Raw genomic sequence first — 12,342 nt, forward strand, 5'->3', positions numbered from 1 at the left:
GAGAGAGAGAGAGAGAGAGAAAGAGCAAATAAGTGAGAGGGAGAGAGAGAGAGAGAGAGAGAGAGAGAGAGAGAGAGAGAGAGAGAGAGAGAGAGAGAGAAAGAGCAAATAAGTGAGAGGGAGAGAGAGAGAGAAGAGGGGTAGAGCATTTCATCTCTCTTTCATCTCTGTCACCCAGTCAAGCGTTCAATGCCCCATTCAGCGCCTGACCGGCATTATGCAAAATAATGCTAATCCCCTTCCCCGTGCTTTCACACTTGTATAAACCGCCGTTCCTGCCTCTGAAAAGCAATTATATCAGTTTACGTTCCTGTCAAAAAACAGGATTAAGGCACAAGTACTAGTAGCACCAACTCGGCCCAATCTCCATCCACCTTTGGCTATCGGGAAGCACAGAACATTAAATGTTTATCCCCATCCCCCCACCCCCCCCACCCCCAAAATATCCCGCTGCTTAGTCGGGGGTAGTTTTAAAGGTGCACTGTAATTAGATAATTGGATGGTAGGAAAGAAAGGTTAAAAGTTTCAAAGGGAGAACTTGTTGCTCGGGCTATTTGGGCTTAAGCCTTTTTTTAGCAGAATCTCAGCCTCGCACCATAATCAGAAACAAATTTGGGAGCGGAGCAACGTCGGCCACATAGTCAAGAGCTTTCCGTTGCAGACGACAGCGTATGACAACACACGCGTCATAGGAGCACACACACTTGCACACACACAGATTCTCACACAATACACAGATGAAATGTTGTTATCCCCTCCCACACACACGCAAGCACACACGCAAGCACACACTGACACATTGCGGCCACATGCACACAAGCTTGCAAATGAACTGATGCAAACACACACGTTCACTTGGACACACACACACACAAACACCAGCGCTAGGAAGGAAGGTGGGGTATTTTTTGAATATGCAAATGGTTGTACAAGCGTAACGTGTGTAAACAGGAGTCATTGTGAGCTGGTTTAAGCCAGTCGGCCAGGCCTCCCTTTTTTTTTGAAGGGGGGGAGGACACACTCGCACCCAAACCAATGACAGATCAAGGGACATTAGTCAGCACAATTAACCAGGTTGTCATGGAAACTAATGAAATCTGACAAAGCGGCCAGCCGGAGACTAAAATGAGCTAGCTGGTTACATGTTAGCACAGGGGGCTGGCTGGCTGGCTGGCTGGCTGGCTGGCTAGCTGGCTGCTTGCCTTACAAATCCATTATTCTCTTTTCTACCGTGGCGCTACAATGGAGTCACTTGTGTCTCAGCCGATACCCACCGGCGGTACAAGCTCACCGCCTGGCAATTTGCATATGTTAATATAATTAAGTGCTAATTACACTAAAACTCACGCATATTCACAAGCACCCTCCCCAGGAGCTACGAAGGGACTTGATCCTGTTCCAAGTCTTTAACCCTCCTCCTCCTCCTGTGTGCGTGCGTGCACGTGCGCGCGTGTGTGTGTGTGTAGTTAGCAGTGGTGCCCTAAGGCTGACACATCCCGCCCCCTTCACTCGCCGAGACATAATGCCGAGCTGCTGTGGACCTCTCCCCCTACAGGCCTCCCCGGGCCAGGAGACCCCAACATTACTACTGCTCGACCTTACCTCTCCCTCTCTCCACCCCTGTCTGTTTCTCTCTCTTGATTTCACACTCACTCACACACACACACACACACACACACACACACACACACACACACACAGTCCAAAACTACAAAGAAATATTCTCTCCATTATATCCAGCTGAAATAAAACTCACCTAGCACGTCACTCATCTTAACATATGCATCAAATAATTATGTATCGTCTCTTTACTGCCCGTTTGAAAACACTTGGCTTGAAAAAAACAGAAGCATGAAAAGCGGAGAGATGGGTTTACAGCGACGGCGTGTTAAGAAAAAAAATAAATCAAAATAAAGAAATGGACTAGGGGTCCATCAAAGGCAAGCCGACGTGACTCTTGCAAAACGTTAGCAGTGTGCTTCTCTCTCCGGTTGGAGCTACGCGGATGACGAGTGCAACTTCTGGCTAGGCAAGCTTGGCCCCTAGAAAACCCATTTGTAGTTTGTAAATGTTGTTATGGTATCATCCTGCATGAAGAACGCTGAATACATTTAATATTGAAACTGTTCAAGGCCAGTGACCAAAAAAAGACAGTACTCATTAGAGTCATAGGAAGGAGGCAGCAAAATCTACATGATTCCCCCTATGCAAGTGTGTGTGTGTGTGTGTGTGTGTGCACGCACGCGCCAGCCGTTTTGATAATGGAGGACAGGCGGTTGTGCTTTTCACTTCGTAATGGCCGTGAATCAGGGAGGAAGCCAAGCGGTCGTGCTACAATTAGAGCTCTTTTGTGTCTCTTCCTCTCTCTCTCTTTTTTTTCATCCCTCTCCGTTTCTTGCTTTCACTTGCTGACGCCTTCTCTCTCTATGAAGGGTATGTTAAAAACAGTCAAGTCGGTTCTGCTGCATTGGCTGAGATGGGGGGGGGGATCCCATCCACATACAGTATGAAATTCACACCGTGGTGCTAGACATACACACCAGATGGTACAGAAAGGAAGATTAAATAAACACACACACACACACACACACACACACACACACCTTAATACACAGACACCACTCTCTGCACTGTCCCTTAATGAATGTCTATGGGGGTCTAAGGGGTCCAAGCTCATTTGGCCGACTCTCAATGAGATGTAGCATTATGACTATGGTAATACACTCCTCCCTTCCCCAATAATCATACACAGGTCATTGTGTCAGAGTGATTCATTTCTATCACACACACATGCCAGATGTTATTATACAGGGCAGGAAATCTCTCCGGTGGATGTCGATGGGCTTGTAGGGGTGGCGGTGGTGGTGGGGGGGTTAAAATCAAACACGCAAATTGTGGAGGAGAAGAAGAACGAGAAAAAAATTGTTATAGCAGTTTGGTGTGTAGTAAGCTCCACTGTTCTCTCAACCGTGACGCTCAGTAATGCGGGTTTGGATGTAGCCGTGTGTGTGTGTGTGTGTCGTGTGTGTGTGTGTGTGTGTGTGTGTGTGTGTGTGTGTGTGTGTGTGTGTGTGTGTGTGTGTGTGTGTGTGTGTGTGAGAGACTGTCTTCGAAGAGGGGGAGCTCGCCCTCACTAATACCCACTACTCGGATTACCACAGCGTCTTAAGTATTCAACCGGACTCATATTTTCCCTTTCTGCCTTTTTAGCCAAATTGGCTGTCTTTACACTGTAAAGCAGCGATATAGCCCTCCTTACTAAGGGCCTATGGGAGAAGAACATTAAAATGCAGCGATAGTCTTGTTACAAAGCTCCTCTCTTTCTCGCTCTCTCCCTCTCTATCTCTCTCTCTCTCTCTCTCTTTCTGCTGCAAAGGCTTCTAAATCATCCAGCCTCCTCTATTAGACGGGAGACTTATTGAGGTAGAAACCATAAAAAATGAAGAAGGGAAATTTAATCCCTGAAATATTGATTTGCACATTAATATCAGATAGGCAGAGGGCAATCTAGCCGGGTGGAAATGACACATTGTCGACCCCTAGGAGAGGCCCGAGCCAATCTTCTAGCTGCATGTGTCTTGGGCCCAGGAGTTATAGGACAGACTCAGCCCCTGCCTGCCTGCAAGCCTCTCTCGCTCTCTCTCTCTCTCTCCTTCTCTCCCCCTCTACTGTCTTCTCCTCCTCCCAAATATCCCCTCATCCCTCTCTCGCTCCCCTCCATCCACAGCCCTTAATGAAGGCTCTGATGCTGAAAATGCATTAGCTTTTAATAATCAAGACACATTTCAAGCCAACAGCTATTGTCCTCCCAGGCCGTCTACCCATCTCTCACACTGTTTTTACACACGCACACACACACGCGCACGCGTGCGCACACACACGCACACACAGCTGACTGTAAAAAGAACATTGTGCAGACATATACACACACACACACACACACACACACACACACACACACACACACACACACACACACACACACACACTCCGCCTTTGATACTGCTAAGACCCCCTTCTCAGAAAAACAAAAACAAGAGGCCCAGGCTTCTGCAAACACGAAACTGGAAAATTATCTCATTTGCATGGCAGGAAAAACACAAAAAAGGACGAAAAAATAGATCCAGCCACTCTGGAGTGAGACAATACCGCCATTAACTGATGAAATTCACTGCAATTACATTGTGTCGTCTTGTCGGTTAAAATGTGTTTCTTACTGCGTTTTTGTTTTTGTTTTTTTTTAAATCGGGCCTCGGCCACGTTATTATTTATTTATTTATTTATTTTTGTGTGCAACGTAACACATTATTTTATGCAAACCTAAAAAGCTAAACCGCTGTGCACATCTGCAACAGATGCATCTGGCCCACCAAAATAATTAACGTTGGCGAGATTATAACCAATTTATTAAACTCACAGGCTTTAATTAACAATTTCATTTATGGGGGAAAACGCCATTACCATTCATCACGAGTCCCCTGTATTTAAAATATCCCCCATAGCCTACCAAAGGCTTGGCTCTAGAAGTATAATGATGCCAAGAATATCACAGTAATATCAACATAACAAAGGTTAATTTTAACAAACAAATGCCAATGGTCCTTGTCTACTTAAATCCAACAATCCGTAAGAAATCTGGTATTTCCATCATGGAAAAAAAAAAGAAATCGGCACGCACAGCCTACAATAATCCATACATATCTAAAATAGCAAATGAGGAAGAAGAGGAAAAGTCCTGCGAACCAAACAGTTGTTCGGGGTAATAAATGCATGCAGAGATGAAATTAAAAAAGACCGGAATAAAGGTTTAAAGTCATCCGAGAGGTCGCTGCTTTTGGCGTGCACGAGCGCTCCTCTCCTACCGACCGCGAGACTCTGCCTTCGCCTTTCCGCCGTGCTTTTCTCTGCCCCCCTCCCCGTGTTTCTCAATGCAAGCGATCGATGTCCCTGTCACTGTCGCGTCCCAATCCGAGCCAAGTCTCTTACCTCAAATCAGCCATCAGGGCGAGAGAGGGGGGGAAAAAGCCGAGCAGTACTCCCCCACCGCCTCAACCTCTCTCTCTCTCTCTCTCTCTCTCTCTCTCTCTCGCTCCTCTTTCTCCCAAATTAATCCAAAACAACACCTAGCTATCGACAACTTAACAGAAGCTGCTGCGACCCACATCGCTCGAAAGGGAAAGGACAATTCATTATGCGAAGAAATTATGACCCCGCTGACGCGGATGGGGATCGAGGGAAACGGATCTTATTATGGCTATGAAAAGAAAACACCATTTTCAAAGTATGTCCGCCCATATCTTCAAGCACGACTCTTTTTTTTGATACCATACCATCTCCGAAACAATGCTTTCTTTTTTCCTTTTTTTTTTTGACTAAATATCCAAAAATCTGAATCCGGGAACGACTGGCTCTATGGGGGACTTGCGTGCTATCAGTATCCCACCGATCGGTCTCCCTTCTGGGCGACACAGCCACCCACGCCTCGGTGAGGGGAGACTATACGTTGCGCGCAGCAGGTAACGGCACACGGGGCTAGACAGTAGGAGAACGCACTTTTCTCAGGTTACGATCGGAAACGGAAGGTATCGTTTCGAGAATAAACACCTCACAGCGACAATCGGGCGACTCGTCGTATCACTTCGGCTACGAATGCCCGAGAGGTGCACGTAACCCGATGAAGGTATAGCGTCAAACGTCTTCAAACCCCACTAAAACGCCACGGTGTATATTTACAATAAAAGATGCGGTCGACTGGGGCTGAATGCTGGTGAACCGGGCTCGGGTCTGCTCGCCTGGACCAGAAAAGCGAGAACGGACATGTCCGAGCGACCGGACTCCTGAAAACGTAGCACCCATATCCGCACCGCAAAGCCACAAAGGGAAAATGTTCGTCTTGTCCGTATAATGTGTATACTGTTGGCTTTGTCTACCCACCAGCGGACCCCCCACCCCACCCCCACCTCAAAAAACAATCGCATAAACTTCTAAAGCAAGGTTTTGGCACCGACAGCCGACCACGGACACTCGCGTAAAACGCAGCCGACTACAGCCCCCTGTCAGTGGCGTGTTTGTTGTAGCCGAGGCTGGACTTCCACAAACACCGCGATAGACACCGTGTAGTCGACCGAGCCAAGGACTTCCAACCATACCGCATCCAACACCTGTTTATCCAGAGTCCAAATGTCAAAGATCCCGCTGGATCCACGGCGAAAGATAATCGATACTCAACCTAAATTTAACGCCGACTACTCAATAAAAGTTAAAGGGAGAAGAAGAAGGCGAAGGAGAAGAAGAAGCAAGAGAAGGAGGAGAAGAAGAAGAAGGGAAAAAAAACTTACTTTCTTCCCCCGCCGTTCCCACCGCTTCGTCTCTCGCTTTTGGTTTATAATACAAAGTCACATCCAGTGTCTTGTGTAATTTGACAACAAAAAAAGACAAAAACAGGGAAAATAATAATCCTCCAACTTTATAATGGGAAAAGGGTAGAAAAAAATACAAATGTCAAAGCGCTAGAGAGCTATCCTTTGGATCCGGTCGGCGGACGACGTGTCGACGGCTGCCTCGCAGTTTCGGTTGTGGAGGGGTCGCGAAACGGAGGAAAGGAAATGAAAATCCGATATGTCTTTATTCTGCTAATTATTATCGTTTTAGCCCTGTTTAAAAAAATGGCTGATTAAGTTGAGTGCGCATGTCTTTGTGTGTCTATTCCCGATATGCACTCTGGGAATGGAGGAGAGAGGGCGAATGAGAGAGGGAGGGAGGGAGCAAAGAGAGAGGGAGAGGAGAGAAGTGTAATTAGTGAGTTGATCAACAGTCTCCACATTGCAAATGACGCGCTCGTGCACGGGCTGCCCCCCGTGCGCGTCGGCGGGGAGAGCCGAGGCGATCTAAAAGGGAGGAAAACAAACAACAGCAACAAAAAACAAAAAGGAGGAAAAGAAAAAGACTCTGGCGCGGTTTTATTGTAAAGCCAAATGATATGTAGAACAACCGGCAATTGCTTGCTGCTCGCTAGATGAGAGTACTATTACTACTAAAGAAGAAGTCGTGTAGTTTCCGCAGACGAGTACGGCTGAGCGCACGTAGCATCTCCTAACGTAGACTGATGGTGTTTACCAAAAAGGGTTTTTTTGTGTGTCTTGTTCTTTAAAAAAAAAACACAAAAACAAAACAGCATGCATAGCTATAGCATATACGTGTTATAACGACGTGTTTTTATTGATTATGGACCTGTGTGATTTATACAGTTAAGGTAGGGATGCGTCTCGTGCGGCTTCTGGTAGGAATATCTTTAGGATGTTTTCCCGCATATAGCCTAGAATAATTTATGGATATGACTAAATTATTCTCGAACTTTTTCAACGTTTTTTTTCCACTCGAGACATACCGTACAAAGAGTGAAACAGGAAAAAGGCAGAAAAAAGGAATACTTTCAAATGGGCATCTTAGTGCACGACGCGAGACAGGCCTGTGGACTGTAGGACCAAAATTATATCTCAATGCGCAACATCGTTTATGTGCCACTTGCAGCACATCCAATAGCTACGTGTCGCTTATTGAGTCTGTGACGAGTTTAGGATATAAATGAGCAGTTTTAGTGGGATTTCAGTACATTGCATAGTCTAATGATGTTGTGTAATAGTGTTGTTTTTCGTGGGTGAGTGTGGGTATTTGATTTTGGTTGGCATAAACGTTCAAGCTTGAAAAATCAAAGCCGCGGAGCCTCCGAGTAATTCACCCACTGCTTTTTAAACCCATCACTGCCCTTTCGGGACCAGCGAGGCCCGTGTGGGTTCAATAAAGCCAAACTGAACAATCCAATACGGGGGTCACACAAAATCCCCCCCCCCTCTCCATTCAAGGCTCCATTCACGCTCGTACATTTGGTGCCTTTGCGATGTGTATTGGTCTGTTAACCCTATTCTTTTTTCCCAATGCAAACCGTTTACTGTGTGTTTTTCCTCCCTTAATGGTCGCTTTCGGGCAAGAGGGGAAGACTTTACCCGGTGTCAATCGGGAAAGAGAATCAAGAGATCTGTTCTCCTCCTTCATGGAAAAAATCGAAGCTGGGGGTGAATTGACTGCATGAGCCGGGGCTTGTGGATGTGATGATAAGGCTGCTGGCAGTGAACTAGGTCTAACTCCGCAGTCACAGTGACTGGACTGCACCCCTAGCAGAAGCCAAGAGATCCGATGCCGAGGCTGTTTCAATTCTGGGCTCCGACCGGAGGAGCAGAAAAAAGCCTCAGTTGTGGATTCCGCCCGGATCCGTGGCTGCCGCAGCCTCCTCCGCTCCTGCTACCGTGTCCTCCGGGGGGATTCCCAGCCGGCAGCCCCGAGAGGCGTCCCTCTCAGCGGGCTCGGAGAGGGGCAGTCTATCCGATGCGCGCCGTGCAGGCGTACAATATGTCCATATAGGGCGAGGGTGCAGAACCGCGTTTACATCCGAACCCCGGTGCTGCTGAAGTTGGACTTAACGGGGTTTTTTTCTCTCTCTCCCCCCGTTTATATGCCTTTAAATGCCGCTCCCATGAAATGGAGGACTTTTGCAGACATAACACATCATGTGTTGTTTTTTTTTAACTTGACGACCTTGTGTTTTTGTGTGTTTTTGTGTATAAAGGATATTGCTTTTTTCCTTCCTTCTTTGCAGATAGATTAGATTTACGCGCGTTGCTGACATTTATAGCGGGGATGTACTCGTTTCTTTTTATTTGTGCTCATTGGGAGAAAAGGAGAGAGCAAAGCGGATTTAAGGAACTGATAGAGGCTACCGCTTATCTTAACCTCCTGCCTTTGTAAATCCCCGGGCTCCACCCTCCCTTTTCCCCCTGCACAAGATGCTCTTTCTCCGGGGGGAACCGCTTCACAAAAGACTACGTTAACTAACATTTCGCCCCCCGTTTCCCCATATCGCCACATCCCCCCAATTAATTGCAGTTTTTTTTTATCTGTAAATTATCTTGCGGGTCGGTCTTGGCGCGCGTGTCGCGAGCGCGTGTTCGCGACCGTGCGTTCGCGTGCGATTCAGCCAATTAACGAATTCCGAAGTTCATCAGCAAAAACAAAAACAAAACAAACTTTGATCCGACTAAAGAGACGTGTCAGATATTGGTGTAATTGTTTGTAATGTTTCGGCAGGTGAAAGTTTGTACTGCTGCGCGCCGAGTGATCGTTTCTCCTCTGATCAATAACTTTGGCATCTCCAGAGGCACATCTATAGGCTTATTATGGGATAGTGGTCAATGTCATGAGGGGGGGGGGGTTGTTGAGCCCTCAATACATTTCAAAGCCAGTTGGAAAACAATGGATTAATTAATGTCCTTTTTTGTTTTTTGTTTTTTGCTTGTGTGTGTGTGTGTGTGTGTGTGTGTGTGTGTCTGTGTGTCTGTGTGGATCTTTGTTAAAATTGTGTCATATACGTTTCATTGTCCCGATACTAACAATGAGAACCTGCCTCAAGTATTTGGGGTGGAGAAGGCATGCGTATGTGTTTGGTGTGGTTAAATTCAGTTTGCCCTATGCATCGGCGCCCTCATGGGGCTGGCCGGGTCACCACGGGTCTGGACGACCCCTCTGCCTCCATACACAAACACACAAAGCCACAGCCCTGACCCGCACCCTGCCACACTGACCCACTGGCCAACTCTCCCCCGGCAAGCACGCGCGCGCGCACACACACACACACAACACACACACACACACCAAACCCCACGGGCTGTAAACTGTGTACATACACCATACAGATACACGCCATTTGCAGGTTTTCCCTCAACACAACGAGTCACCGTTAGAAACCTACACATATGTACCTGCAGGAAACAGACGCAGTAACCCAACCACTCCAAAAAACATGCAGCCAACGCTGAATACTGCAAATAACATGAAAATAAAAACAACACAACAAACAAAAGACATCGAAATTTTGCAAGCATCAAAGTTGCCATCTATGTTGAATTTACATATATATATATATATATATATATATATATATATATAGATGCAAATTAACTAATCACCAATACAACAGTGACGTATTCTTGTGATTTCATTGCAAATTGTTGTCTGACACAAAGACATTTCTGTAAGGTGTAAAAAAAACAACAGAAAAATAAATAAAAGTCAAATTCCACCTCTGAGCAAATGAAAGGGTAGAAGGCAGAAATGTGAAATAAATCAAGTTTTTTTTGTGCCATTGTAGACAGACAACATAAACTCTACGTTTTCATTCCCAACCCTTAAAATGAATATATAAATACAGTCGTTTGTAAAAAAAAAAAAAAAAACCAAACAAACTCCAAATTGCCACTCTGTAAACCTGCAGAAAACATGACCATAATTAAAAACAGTTGCAAACGAAGATAAAATAAAATGTATAGTGGGGTATAGTCTTTACCTTTGGTTTAAAGCATTCCGTTTTTCTTCTCTCTCTCTCTCACTCACTCTCCCCCTCTCTCTCTCTCTCTCTTTCTTGCTCAGTAGCGATCCGCTTATAGCATATGGAAAGTGTTTTCAAAATGCCCACATTTGGCACATTGTCATGGAGGAGAGAGGAGCGCGGTGATGCCGCGCTACAACAGGGGAAATGAGTTGCGGATTGGACGCTGCCTGCCTCGGTGCGGACTTATCCCACTTTAATTTAATATTCCGCAATCACACAGTGATGGCACATAATTCAAGGAGAAATTCAGAGGAAGGAAATGCTTTGTGTTTTTCTTTTCTTTTTTTCTTCCCGCCACTATATTTGATTAAGGATGGGACAGCGCGATTGTGCCGTTTCCACCCTTGTCCGTGTCCCTATACGTCTCCTCCACCCCCCCTCATCCCCCCCTCCTCCCGCGTCACCTTTGATGTTTGCTACAAGGAACAATAGATGTTTATTTGTTTGTATTTACATCATTTGTCCCCCCTCTCTCCCTCCCTCCAAATAAAAGAAAAAAAAACCCAAACAAAAGGTCTTCCCTGTGCACCGTTGTCACGCCGGAATCGTCCCTAACATAAAATCGAGACCTATAAACGCTTGTTTGTAAAACACTGAACCCAAAATCAATGTATTGGGACATTTCAATCGATTATATAAACGAAAATCCATACGCAACATGAGACTGGTATCAGCCCACTCTTCCGCTCCTTTTAAAAAGGGAGGGGGTGGGGTGGGGTAGGGGGGGCATGGGGGAGGCAAGGTCTAAAACAAAGACTATCGATGTGGCCGTTGCTTCAGATGCCTATGAGTGCTTCCAGATGCGCGGTGATAGCGCGAGTACACTGATGACAACAATTAGACAAAAATGCCAAATCAAAAAAAAAAGAAGGGCCACGCCGGGCTTACGCTGCATTTCAAGGGTCAAGGGAAACCGTTCAAGCCCCCGTATGAGATCGCATTTCAGCATCACGTATCCAACCAATAATCAAGCGCTTCACCGCGGCCTCTCAGGCACCAATCAGGTATGCAAATTCTCGGGGGGAGGCAAGGACATGGTAGCCGGCGCGCGCCGTCAGATGAGCTAAACACGCAGGGCTATTGCATAAACTGTGCATTAATATGCAACATGATCCGGGGGGGGGGGCAGAGACAGCGGATTGGGAGGTGGGTGGGGGGGCAGACGAAGGGTAAAATAAGGAGGTGCCAATCATGTAAAATTTACATGGGACCACAGCTGCTTGGGGTCTCGCGAGCAGGGGAGGAGTAGTGGGTGGGTGGGGGGCAAGTGGTGGGGGACCTGTGATTGGGGAGTGGAAGGAGGTGTGTGTGTGCGTGCGTGCGTGCAGATCTGGAGGGGGGGGGGTCCATTCACGCTGGTGTCACTCTGTTTATTTGATAAGGGAAATCGATGGCCTTGACTGTAAAGTCTTTACCCAGACACAGGCGCGAAGGACTGCCGTGATATTACTCCCGAAGAAGAACAACAAGGGATTTGGAGAAGAAGAAGGGTGACTTGGCAGACGTCGCCCGTGCGCGGGTCGATCTCCAGAGGAAGTCGACATTAAACTGTACTCCCCCCCCCCCCGCGCGCGCGCACACACACACGTCCTCGTCTTCCTCTTTCTGTCTCACACACTTAGTCATCCAGCTTTACACCCGTTATATCCCCATCCCCACCCCACCCCCTCTCCTCCTCCTTCTATCACTCTCACACACGCGCGCGCGCACACACACACACGCCTTCACACGTTTACGCGCGCGCACACACACACACGCGCACACTGTCATCACCATCATCACATCGGCACTCCTTCCATTCAATCTCACCTCGCCCTGCTGCCCTCCTCCCACTTGGCCCTTTGGTCCTTCGCCGTGCGCGATCTTTTTCATTGTTGATCCCTCTTTAATAGACACGCACC

The 12,342-nt window shown here is 46.9% G+C and overlaps 1 protein-coding gene across 1 annotated transcript in view; it reads right to left on the bottom strand.

Moving 5' to 3' along the window:
• The window catches only part of zfhx4 (zinc finger homeobox 4), a 76,088-nt gene extending 69,530 nt beyond the window's left edge, over window positions 1-6,558 (bottom strand). Inside the window, exon 1 of the mRNA XM_056299199.1 lies at window positions 6,339-6,558. The gene's annotated coding sequence lies outside the window, so the exon portion shown is untranslated. The remainder of the gene's footprint in view (window positions 1-6,338) is intronic.
• Between the last annotated feature and the right edge of the window lie 5,784 nt (window positions 6,559-12,342).

Source organism: Lampris incognitus, chromosome 19 (assembly GCF_029633865.1).
Source record: "Lampris incognitus isolate fLamInc1 chromosome 19, fLamInc1.hap2, whole genome shotgun sequence".
Taxonomy (NCBI): Eukaryota; Metazoa; Chordata; class Actinopteri; order Lampriformes; family Lampridae; genus Lampris; species Lampris incognitus.